Raw genomic sequence first — 13,030 nt, forward strand, 5'->3', positions numbered from 1 at the left:
ACCGGTCTTCGACGCACGGCGTCTCATCAGCAGCTTCGCTCGAACCAACACTGCTGGTGAACTTGCCAATTTGCTATTGGCAAGGACCTCTCTCTCTCTCTCCGCGAGATGTGGGTCCTAGTTGGACACAAGATGATGAAACACACGACACAATTAGAACTTACACACACCACGGGGGCGCTCTTACCGTCCCACGCGCCATGTGCCATGATGAAGGGACATTGCCCGAAACGTCGCCTATTATATACAGCGTGCTTCAAAAAAATGTGAACACTTCCGAGAATTTGCAACAACCCCACTGGAGATGTGCCGTCTCCGGGCTCTGGAGACCACCTGGAGAAGCTTCCAGGCACGCGTTGACAATGATGGCGAAGAAGTGGGAGAATATTTGAATCTATTAACATCACATTTGTTATCACGTAACAGTGTAGTTTTATCCGTTTCATTTTCCATTAAAAACGATAGTCCCATATAAGTGCGAACATTTTTTGAAGCACCCAGAGTTTCATGTCCTTCCCCCCCCCCCACTTCCAGCACTTGCAATTTAGCACGGTTGGCTACGTGCGGTGCGAAAGAAGTTCCACATACGTAGTATAGGAATCAGCTTAACACGTAGGCTTTCACGACCAATATCATCCGATATCATCCATAATGAATATATATTTACGCGATCTAACCCAACAACCCCAAAACACCTGTATTATGGAGTATATAAATCATCATCATCTTCGTAATAAACCGCAACTATCTTAACACGTCTTTGAAAAAACGAGAGCGAGAGAGATACATGGTGATTATGTAATTCATTCATTCAGTTACCTGTCTAAGAAACACTCAATGAGTAATATATACACACACACGAGTTGGCAATCGTGTGCCCGCTGCATGGTCCAGCTGTGTCAAATAAAAAATAAATGACACACCGCAAATGACTCATTTTGGGATCATACACAGCGACAAGTATAAGCCCCCCCCCCCCCCTGCTGGCAGGCCATAGGGCATGGGCCGCATGGGTGAAATTCCCTCGCGTCTCGCAAATGAACCCCGCTGATCCGCTCTGCTCTGACCGTAACCAAGACGGAGCTCCTGCCCTAACCACGCGAGACAACCAGACACCACCAGCAGCTACAACCAGGACCACCGCCATCCAGCCCGGAGAATCTTGTGAGCCCGTTCCTTAATCCCTCCTCCTCTCTCTCGCCCTCGCCCCCCGCCTAGAGCGGCATCTGTTCACACGGCAGGATATAAATGGGTACTGGGCACAGGTAGTCGATCGGAATGCCCCTGCGGTGGGGTAAAGTGTGTGGTGTACTCCCTCCCTGATAATGCCAAGACGTCTGGCCAGCCCCAGCGTGGTAAGCGTGGGCCAAATACAGAAATGTATTTGTACTGCAGGAATCCGATGAGCAATAAAGCTCTTTTATCCCAGATAACAGGGGGGGGGGTCATCTTCTTGGTTCTTTCGGTAAAGTCACGTAGAAGGTAAATAATAAAATAATAATAAAACATAATACAATACAATTCTCACGACGTTTCGGCCACAACGCAAGCAGCCGTTCTCAGGTGAAGAACAGGTCTGTCGGAAAGACAGCGTCTGAATGAACACCACCAAGCTTGGCATCATATATTTAAGCTGGGTTAGGGGAGGAAGGGCTCCTTGACAAAGGACAGACCTGTTCTTCACCTAAGGATGGCTGCTTGCGTTGTGGCCGAAACGTCGTGAGAATTGTATTTTATCATGTTTTATTGTTATTATTGTATTATTAGTTTCTTTTATTATTATTATTATTATTTTATTATTTCCCTTCTACGTGACTTTACCGAAAGAACCAAGAAGATGAATCCCTGCAGTCACGAAAGCTTTAAATCGAAATTTAGGGGGGGGGGGGGGAGGGGTGTCCTGCCTCCGGCAGTAGGGGCGTGCGCGAGAAATTGAGACATCGCAGGGCTGAGCATTCACTTGAGTCACGCGAAGTCGCTCCCCACACCCGGCCCCCTTTGTATCCCCCGCTGTTGGCGATGACAGCTCCCGCTGTGCCCTCGAATCAGACGTGGCGGTGGGCGGGTTTGTTGCGTGTGAATGTGCGAGTGCGAGCGAGCGTAAAGTGAGCGTGTGCGATTGAGTGGGCAGAGCGGGTGTCGGTGTCTGTGCGTGTGAGTGAGCGGTGGTGCAGCGGTTAGCGCGCCGCGCTACGAACCCGGCCACCCGAGTTCAATTCCCGCTCGCGGTCAACTCAGCCTCAATTGAGTAGCTGGTGTGTCGCCACGAGGGAGACAAAGGCGGCCGGGCGGGGTGCTGGCCACCCACCCGGCTCGCGTGCCGTTCCAGCCTTCAGAAGTGCTCGCTAACAGCACTTGCCTCAGCAGTCTGTCACAGGCTTAACCGGGGGGGTTATTCGTCGTTACCCGAGCGCGCGAGCGATCGCAGCGGCGAACATCTTGAACTCGTCATGCACCGGCCCCGCCCAACGTCGTCGACACAAAGGCGAGCCCGGCGTCACGTGGGCCAAACCCCGCCCCAGCACGTGCGGGGCCGTCCTTCGTCGGTGCTCGAAGCCTGCGAAACGCGACGGCGCGCTTAGCAGCGCCGGATTAGGGGCCGTCCATAAATGACGTCACGCGATTTTGGACGATTTTTGACCCCCCCCTCCCTCGTCACACGGCGTCACGAAAAGTCAAACCCCCCCCCCCTCGAATATGACTTCACAGAGCTCTCCCCCACCCCCCCCCCAAAACCATATTTCCATTTTGAAAATTTAACATGCCTCAAATCGCTTTAAACTATTGTCATTGTAGCGTATTTAATGTGGCGCTGCACTCTGATGTTGTAGGAGTGTTGTTATAACAATTCTATATTTATTCAAAGTTGAGCATTTTGATGTGACGTCACATTTATCACCCCCCCCCCCCCCCTAGGTGCGTGACGTCATTTATGGACGGCCCCTTATCCCGGTAGTAAAAGTAGCTGCACGTGCTATGGGCTCCGCACTTTCAAGGGCCCCGCGCTAAACGCTTTCAAGCTATCAATTCCGGTTAAGCGATTCTGCACTTGCTCTATTACTATAGCACTATACCGCCTTCAACTTTTATGAACGACTGGGTGTTTAAGGTTGACGATTTGTCGCATTATGTTATCTGGCTGTATAGCAAATAAAAAAAAAATACAATTACTTTACTATGCAAGTAAAAAATGTGTGTTTTAATATTTATGTGGTGTTTTTTTATTGAGGGCCCCTTTATAACATATGCTACAGGCCCCACACTAGCTTAATCCGGCACTGGTGCTTAGATCTTTGCTTTTTTGTGTGCGAGCGCGCCCGGCGCGATGTTGGTTGTATTTGAGTCACAGTGGAAGATCTGTCGGTCACCCAGGCCGATCTCGCTTGCCCCCCCCCTCCCCCGCTCAACGCCCCCCCCCCCTCCCCACCGAGCCCCCCAGAGAGTTTTGTCACGCGAGATAGGGATTTGCGATGCGCGCCGTAGCGGATAAAACGACACCGCGACTCACCGCTGCGCTCGCAATCTGTGGGAGTGCGGGAGAGCGCGCGCGTGTGTGTGTGCGTGTGTGTGTGCTTGTGTGTGCGTGTGGGGAGCGGTGGCGCAGTGGTTAGCGCGCTGCGCTACGAACCTGGAGACCCGAGTTCGATTCCCGCTCACGACCAACACCGGTGGCGATTATCTTAATCGGTCCTGGGCATCCCCTAGGTCTACTCAGCCTCAAATGAGTACCTGGTGCGGTGTGTAAACATCGCCACTGGGGAGACAAAGGCGGTCGGGCGTGGTGCTGGCCACCCACCCCCTCGTGTGCCGTGCCGGCCTTTATAAGTGCTCGCTAACAGCTCTTGCCCCCGCAGTCTGTTAAGGCTATTCGGGGGATCTTTGTTTTGTGTGCGTCTGTGTGTGTATCTGTGTGTATCTGTGCGTGTGTATGTGTGCGTGTGTGTGTGCGTCTGTGTGTCCGCCTGCGTGTGCGCACGTGTTAAAGGCTATACGGGGGATCTTTGTTGTGTATGTTGAACTTCTTTCGCACCGTACGTAGTCAACCGTGCTTCAATCTCGCTGCACTGCTCACGACCACCAACAACCGATGACGAATATTTTACATCGGTCCCCGGGCCTCCCATACGTTGACTCAGCCTCAAATGAGCACTTAGGGAGACAAAGGTGGCCGTTTGGGGGGGGTGCCCACCCAACCACCCTTAATGTGCCAAGTCAGTCTTCATAGGTGCCTGCTAACAGCACTTGCCCCAACAGCCTCTTCAGGCTACACGGGTGGTCTTTGCCTTCGCTTGTTCGTGTGCATGCCCAAGCAGCATCCGGGCGCGGCACTAGATTTAGATAAGAGATGGGCTGATGGGTGAGTGAGTGGCTGAGTATGTGGGTGAGTGAGTGGCTGTGTGTGTGGGTGAGTGTGTGGGTGAGTGTGTGGCTGAGTGTGTGGGTGAGTGGGTGGGTGAGTGGGTGGGTGAGTGGCTGAGTGTGTGGGTGAGTGTGTGGGTGAGTGAGTGGCTGAGTCTGTGGGTGAGTGTGTGGATGAGTGTGTGGGTGAGTGGGTGGGTGAGTGTGTGGGTGAGTGTGTGCTACGGGCTAAAGAGAAGAGATGGAGCTGATGCGATACAGGAGGATGTGGAGTTGAGTGGACTTGCCGATGACCGGTACCAGCGGTGTCAAGATCAGCCTCTGTGGAGGAGGAGGAGATGAGGCTCGTGAAAGACGCTCCTGAACAGGAACACGCGGGCGTGAGGGCGGGCAGGGGTGGTTGATGGAGTGGTGGTGGTAGTGGTGGGGGGAGGGGCGGGGGGAGTTGTAGTTGATTGGGGGGCCGTCATACCCAACGGGTGGGGAGGGGGAGGAGGGCCCGCTTCTCCGCGTGGTGGTTCATTGTCCTTGCGCGTCTGCCGGCTTCTCGGAATGCAATTACCGATGCAACGGATAGAAATTACGCGAGCGGCGGTGGAGGAAAATTATAATGATGTACTATTTTATATATATTATATATATAAACCGTAAATAAATAACGGGATCGAAAGCGATCCGGAACCCCACTACCGCTGCCTCCTCCATCTCCTTTCCCCCCCTCCTTCACCCCCCCACCCCATCCTCCATCTCCCCCCCCCCCCACCCCCTCGTCTTCCTTCTCCCCTCCTCCTTCTCCCCCCCACCCCATCCTCCATCTCCCCCCCACCCCATCCTCCATCTCCCCCCCCCACCCCCTCCTCCATCTCCCCCCCCCACCCCCTCCTCCTTCACCCCACCCCCTCTTTCTCCTCCCCCCCCACCCCCTCGTCTTCCTTCTCCCCACCCCCTCCTCCTTCTCCCCCCCACCCCCTCCTCTTCCTTCTCCCCACCCCCTCCTCCTTCTCCCCCCCACCCCCTCCTCTTCCATCTCCCCCACCCCCTCCTCCTCCTTCACCCCCCCCCACCCCACCCCCACCCCACCCCCACCCCCTCCTCCTCGTCGCAACGTGAAGATCGCAGCGACTTCACTGCGCGCCCCGCAGGCAGCGACAGATGTCGCTGCGCGCGGGGCGCAGAAGGCGTCCCCGCCTCGCGTGGCGCCCCGGTTTGACACCGACTCCGTGCGCAACACACCCCCCCCCTCACGCCCCCCCACACACCCCCCTCACACCCCAATCTCCCCCACACCCCCCCACACCCCACACACACACACCCCCCACACACCCCCCCCCCCCACACACACCTCACACTCTCCCCACACACACCCCACACACCCCCAACGCACACACCCCCACACACACCCCCCATACACCCCTACACCCCCCACACACACACACCCCCCCCCCCCACACACACACCCCCCCACACACACCCACACACCCCACACACACCCCCCCCCCCACACACACACCTCCCCCCACACACCCCCCACTCCCCTCCCCCCTATGAAGGCCGCCACGGCACACGAGGGTGGTGGGGTGGCCGGCACCACGCCCGTCCGCCTTTGTCTCCCTAGGGTCGACGGTTTACTGCACACCGCACTAGGCACTCATTTGAGGCTGAGTTGACCTAGGGGGGAGGGGGTCCAGGGCCGGTTCAGATAATCGTCGCCGGTGTTGGCCTTAAGCAAGAAACGAACTCGGGTCGCCGGGTTCGTAGCGCAGCGCGCTAACCGCTGCACCACCGCTCCCACTCCTCATCCTCCACGCCATCGTCATGATGATCATCCCTGCCCGGTCATCCCTTCTCAACCATCTTCAATCATCATCATCAGCAGCAGCAGTAGCAGCCAACGTCACCCCCCCCCCCGCCCACTTCCCGACCTTCTCCTGCCAGACTCATGCCCCTTTGGCGGGGGCCGTGCCACTTTATAACGCGTAGGGGAAGCTGCCACCGGGGGTGCCCTTTCGTGTGCAGGCTTCCCTCGCCTTACGCGGGTTCCCTTCGTGCCACTTCACGCTGTATTGTACGCGGTTTGTGTGCGTACTGTGTGTGTACTGTGTGTGTGCTGTGTGTGTGTACTGTGTGTGTGTACTGTGTGTGTGCTGTGTGTGTGCTGTGTGTGTGCTGTGTGTACTGTGTGTGTGTGTGTACTGTGTGTACTGTGTGTGTGCTGTGTGTGTGCTGTGTGTGCACTGTGTGTGTACTGTGTGTGTACTGTGTGTACTGTGTGTGGACTGTGTGTACTGTGTGTGTGCTGTGTGTGCTGTGTGTGTACTGTGTGTACTGTTGTGTACTCTGTGTGTACTGTGTGTGTATGTGTGTGTGTGTACTGTGCGTGTGTGCTGTGCGTGTGTACTGTGTGTACTATGTGTGTACTGTCTCTGTGTGTGCACTGCGCGTGTACTGTGTGTATTGTGTGTGTACTGTCTGTGTGATGTGTGTACTGTGTGTGTGCACTGTGTGTGTGTACTGTGTGTGCTGTGTGTGTGCTGTGTGTACTGTGTGTGTGCTGTGTGTACTGTGTGTGTGTACTGTATGTGTACTGGGTGCGCCAGTCGACAGGCCGCTGTCTCCTCGTGCCGTTTCGCTTTGTGCGCCCTTTTTCAGGAACGCATCTACGACTACTACTACCGCATAGAGCGAGGCAAACCTGTGCCATTCAAGTTGTTTGCTACCTTAGGTGGTCCCAGTTACTGCTCCGTCCCACCGACTAATTGGTTCATCTCCGCACCTGAATGAACAACACGTGTCTGCATAAACAGAGGAGAGAGAGAGAGATACATGAGATTCACCACTCTCATTTACACAATCAATGCAAATATCTCCCGCTTTGATCCAGATACCCCCCCCTTCCTCTCTCTCTCTCTCTTCACTCCACCACGACCCCCCCCCGTCCCTCGGCGATGTTTGAAGCGCTCAGGTACGCCTCGCCCGCAAGGGACGTTCGCTCCGTGAAGACGCGAATGTGGAGGAGAAACGGAATTGAGGAGTCGTTCTCATCCTGACCACCGTCCCTGTGATGGAGGCACCGGTGGACAACGCAAATTGTGATCGTGTTGCGATCATGGGACCGATCGATGATTGGTGATGCTGAACAAGAAATTCTGATGGACAATGGATGTTGATGATGATGATGATCGTGATGATGAACGATAGACTCTGATGAAGAATAGATAATGATGAACCATAGATTCTGATGAATAATGGATGTTGATTATGATGATGATTGTGATGATGAACGATAGACTCTGATGAAGAATAGATAATGATAAACAAGAAATTCTGATGAACAATGGATGTTGATGATGAAGATTATAATGATGAACGATAGACTCTGATGAAGAATAGATGATGATGATGATGAACAATAGAGCCTTATGAACAATGGATGTTGATGATTATGATGATGAATAGATGTTGATGATTATGATGACGAACAATCGATTGTGATGACCAATATTTGTTGATGATTATGACGATGAACATTAGATTCTCATGAACAATAGCTGTTGATGATTATGACGATGAAATATGGATCCTGATGCTGATGAACGGTAGATGCTGCCGATGCTGCTGCTGATACAGATGATAATGTTCAAGGTAGGGATGAGTGAGTGGGTATACGAATTGGTGAGTAGGTAATGGAGTGAGTGGGTGGGTGGGGAGGCGAATGCAAACGTGAGTGGTTAGGCGTATAAATGAACTGTTGTGTTTGGGGATGAACGAGTGGGCGCAGCAGCGGTGAGAGTGGGCGAGTGGGTAGGGGAGTTCGTATGTGAAAAAATAAATAGGTGGTTGAAGGGGTAGGTGAGAGAGCGAGGGAGTGAGTAGGTGAATGAGCGAGCGAAGGTGAGTTGGAAGGTGAGGGCAGTAAGCAGTCGAGCGAGTCGGTGAGTTGAGTGGATGAGTGGTTGGATGAGCGAGTAAGGTTGGTGAGCGGGCAAAAATTGGGTGAGTGAATGGGTGAGTGGGTAGCTGAGTGACAGGTGAATCAATCTCGCTCGACCCATGGGAAGTAAGTGATGCCCGCCCCCCCGACTCCCACACCTTTGCCCCCACCCCTCACCCCCCCTCTCCCTTCCCCCTCCCCTCCCAGGTGACCGTGTCAAGTTCGGAGCGAACAACTCCGTGTTGAGTCGATGGTGAGTCGATGTTGCTGCGGCAGCCCCAGGCCGGCGCACGGAATGCTAATCAAGGCGTTCAGCTGCCGCTCATCCAATTAACGCGACTGGGGAGGGGGGGAGGGGGAGGAACGCGAGGTAGGGGTTGCCCCCTTGATATTGAATGGAAGTGAAAGAGACGAAGAGACGCGCCCTGCTAAGGGCTTCGTCACGAGCACCTCCTGCTCCTCCACCCATCACCACCATCACCACCACAATGACCCATCACTACCATCACTACCACATCCACCCATCAATACCATCACGACCACATCCACCCATCACCACCACATCACCACCATCACCACCACAATGACCCATCACTACCATCACTACCACATCCACCCATCAATACCATCACGACCACATCCACCCATCACCACCACATCACCACCATCACCACCACAATGACCCATCACTACCATCACTACCACATCCACCCATCAATACCATCACGACCACATCCACCCATCACCACCACATCACCACCATCACCACCACAATGACCCATCACTACCATCACTACCACATCCACCCATCAATACCATCACGACCACATCCACCCATCACCACCACATCACCACCATCACCACCACAATGACCCATCACTACCATCACTACCACATCCACCCATCAATACCATCACGACCACATCCACCCATCACCACCACATCAACCCATCACCACCACAATGACCCATCACTACCATCACTACCACATACACCCATCACCACCACATCAACCCATCACTACCATCACGACCACATCCAACCATCATCATTAAGAACATTACACCCCCCCCCCCCCACTACTAAGACAAAGACTCCCCGTATAGCCTTAACGGACTTTTGGGGCAAGTGCTGTTAGCGAGTAGCACCTATGAAGGCCGGCACGGCACACGAGGGGGTGGGTGGCCTGCACCACGCACGGCCCACAAACACAACCACGGTGACGTCACCACGACGCCTGTGCCAGGCCACGTGCACTCCTAGGCAACGTGCTGTGTCGAAGGCTCGCTGACAGGAGGTTACGGGACAAACCCAGGTAGGTGCCATGGGTTGATTGACGGAGATGACTGGCAGATCATAATCTGGATATGTATTTATCCTGGAGGAATCCTATGAGCTATAAAGCTCTTCTTCACAGATGTCCAGATGCAGCAACTGTACCCCTACTGTGCCAACGTGCTGGATTTTAGCCGCCCGGCGCTCCGCTCGTTGTTGTGAGAGTCGCCCATCTGCCCTCCGTTCTTGTTGGAGGCCGACTGCCTCCAACTGCCCAGTGTCGAACACCCGCTGGCAGGAGGTCACGGGGCAGACCCAGGTGCCACGGGTCGACGGACTGAGATGACTGGCTGATGCACCACCTGTGCCCCCTACTGTGCCAACTTGATGTGCTTTAGCCACCCAGCGCTCCGCTCGTTGTTGTGAGCGTCGCTCCTCTGCCGTCCGTTGTTGCTGGAGGACGACTGCCTCCAATTGCCCAGTAGCAGCAGCAGCGTCCTTCACGAGCCTCCTACACAGAGGCCGATCTCGACACCGCTGGTACCGGTCTTCGGCAAGTCCACTCAGCTCCACATCCTCCTGTACCACATCAGTCCATCTCTTTTCCAGCTCGTGTCGTGCCCGTTTAGCCCCCTTCTATCCGGCCAAACAGAAGCTGCTTGGGGACATGAGGGCTACATGACCCAGCCAACGCAGCCTTGCCTGCTGGAGGAGCTCATCGATGGGACTTTGCCCAGATCTTTCGAAGATTTGTGAGATCCTCACACAATCCAGCCCGCAGGCTAAACCCACAATGAATCGTAGGCAGGCCAGCCGGAATGTTTCTAACTGGCGCAGACGTAGAATTATTAGAGCGGTCCACTTTCAACGCAATCACACACAACTACAAAGACAAAAGTCCCCCGTATAGCCTTCAACAGACTGTAGAAGCAAGTACTGTTCTCGAGCACCTATGAAGACCGGCACGGTACACGAGGGAGTGGGTGGCCAGCACCACGCCCGACCGCCTTTGTCTCCCCATTTACGATGTTTTTTTACACACCGCACACCAGGTACTTATTTTAGGCTGAGTCGACCCAGGGGAGGCCCAGGTCCACACACACCAACACACACAACCACGTGCTTATTAACGCCCTCGACAAACACGTGGTCATTTCGCCAGCGCGCTGCTCTAATTGAGCGAGAGTTAATTAGGACCCAGCGCAGTTCACGAGGTTTGTTGGTGACGAGGGGGGGGGGGGGCTCATGGGGGGGGGGGCGGTGGGGGGGAAGGTGAGTGGACAGACGGAGCAATAATGAACGCTAATAGCACTTGCCCCAACAGTCTGTAGCAGCTTGTGGAGGGGGCGGGGAGGAGGTGGGGGGGGGGGGTCTTAGTTGTATCACGACGATTGCGGCCGCAAACTCCGAGTTCTTTCCCAGAGATCGCGGCCGCTTCCGATCTAACAAACTCGACAAAACGTTTCATCTTTACAAGGTTAGAAGCGACCCGGCCACCACAAGTGATAGCTCGGCGAAGTGGCTTCTCGTCGTCGTCGTGCAGAAATTGACGGCAGCCGTAAACTCTTAAACGCGTGGTTTTGATTGTAATTGTGGAGGGAGAAAAATCCACGCGACCACGGGGAGAGAGAGAGAGACGCAAGCTCCAAATATACAGCAGCAGGCGTCAGGGTCGGGATCGAACCCACGACCTCCTGTAGACCAGGTGAGGTAGTTAACATCTCCTAGCCACCGTGATGGTGACAGAGAGAGACGCAAGCTCCAAATATACAGCAGCAGGCGTCAGGGTCGGGATCGAACCCACGACCTCCTGTAGACCAGGTGAGGTAGTTAACATCTCCTAGCCGCCGTGATGGTGATGGTGACAGAGAGAGACGCAAGCTCCAAATATACAGCAGCAGGCGTCAGGGTCGGGATCACGACCTCCTGTAGACCAGGTGAGGTAGTTAACATCTCCTAGCCACCGTGATGGTGATGGTGACAGAGAGAGACGCAAGCTCCAAATATACAGCAGCAGGCGTCAGGGTCGGGATCGAACCCACGACCTCCTGCATACCCGGCGAGGTAGTTAACATCTCGCCACGGAAGCACCCTCCGCTTCTACCCGGCGATGCCACTCGCATCTACCCACAAGTCCGTACCTGGACTGCGCTACACTACACTACCGCTCCCCACGCACACGCAGACACACACACAGACACACACACAGACACACAGACAGACACACACACACACACAGACACAGACAGACACACACACACAGACAGACACACACAGACAGACACACACAAACACACACACAGACACAGACAGACACACACACAGACACACACACAGACACACACAGACACACACACTTACATGGACAGGCGCACGCACTGACACACGCAAGCGCTCATCCCTCGCAAGGCTCAAGTCATCGGCGACTTCCCCCCCCACCCACCCCGAGCCGCGTCCCTCATCAACTCCATCGCGGTGTCTCCGAAGCCTCTTCTCCGCGGCGCGCGGGGGTTTGGGGGCTCTCTTTAATTGGTCTGATGCACAGAGGCAGAGCGAGTGGGACACGTGGGGGGGGGGGGGGGCACGGGGCGGTCGTGGTGCGGGGAAGAGAGAGAGATGGAGAGAGATGGAGAGAGAGACGGGCCAGATATTTGGATCACAGCGGGGGATATCTGCGTTGATTGCGCAAAAGAAAGCGGTGAATCCCATTTATATCTCTCTCTCTGTGCTGTGTTCACCCAGACGCGTGTTTTTGATTCAGGAGATGAACCAATTTCGTCCATGGGCCACAGCGGTAACTGGGACCACCTAAGGTAGCAACAAATTAATTGGTAGTGGTTTGCCTCGCTCTATGCGGCGGTAGTAATAGGCTGAGTCTACCTAGGGAAGGCCCAGTGCACGTTTAACCACTAACATTATATATATATTTTTTTAATTACCAGGTAAGGCACACTGAGCTATATAGCTCTTTGTCAAAAGCGACATGACCACAAATGACATCACAACGAAGTGTTTTATGGTCACGCGGAAATGTATCGCAGCAGCCGCATACTCTAAGCGCGTGATTTTGAATGTGGAGGGGGGAAAAACAGGAGGACCCGGAGGAAAATCTACGCGACCACAGGCAGAGAGAAACACGCAGACTCTAAATATACAGCAGCAGGCGTCAGAGTTGGGATTGAACCCACGGCCTCCTGTATACCAAGCGAGGTAGTTAACATCTCCTAGTCACCGTGATGATGATGAGAGAGAGAGAGACACACAAACTCCAAATATACAGCACCAGGCGTCAGGGTCGGGATCGAACCCACGCCCTCCTGTATACCAGGCGAGGTAGTTTGCTCGGCTCGCTGGGTTCGGAGCGTAGCGCGCTCAGCACTGCGCCACCGCTCTCTCGTGGCTGTTAATGCACACGGCACACACACACGATACACATACACAGCAACTACACACACACACAGTGAC

Source organism: Lampetra fluviatilis, chromosome 6 (assembly GCF_964198595.1).
Source record: "Lampetra fluviatilis chromosome 6, kcLamFluv1.1, whole genome shotgun sequence".
In the NCBI taxonomy this organism is placed as follows: domain Eukaryota; kingdom Metazoa; phylum Chordata; class Hyperoartia; order Petromyzontiformes; family Petromyzontidae; genus Lampetra; species Lampetra fluviatilis.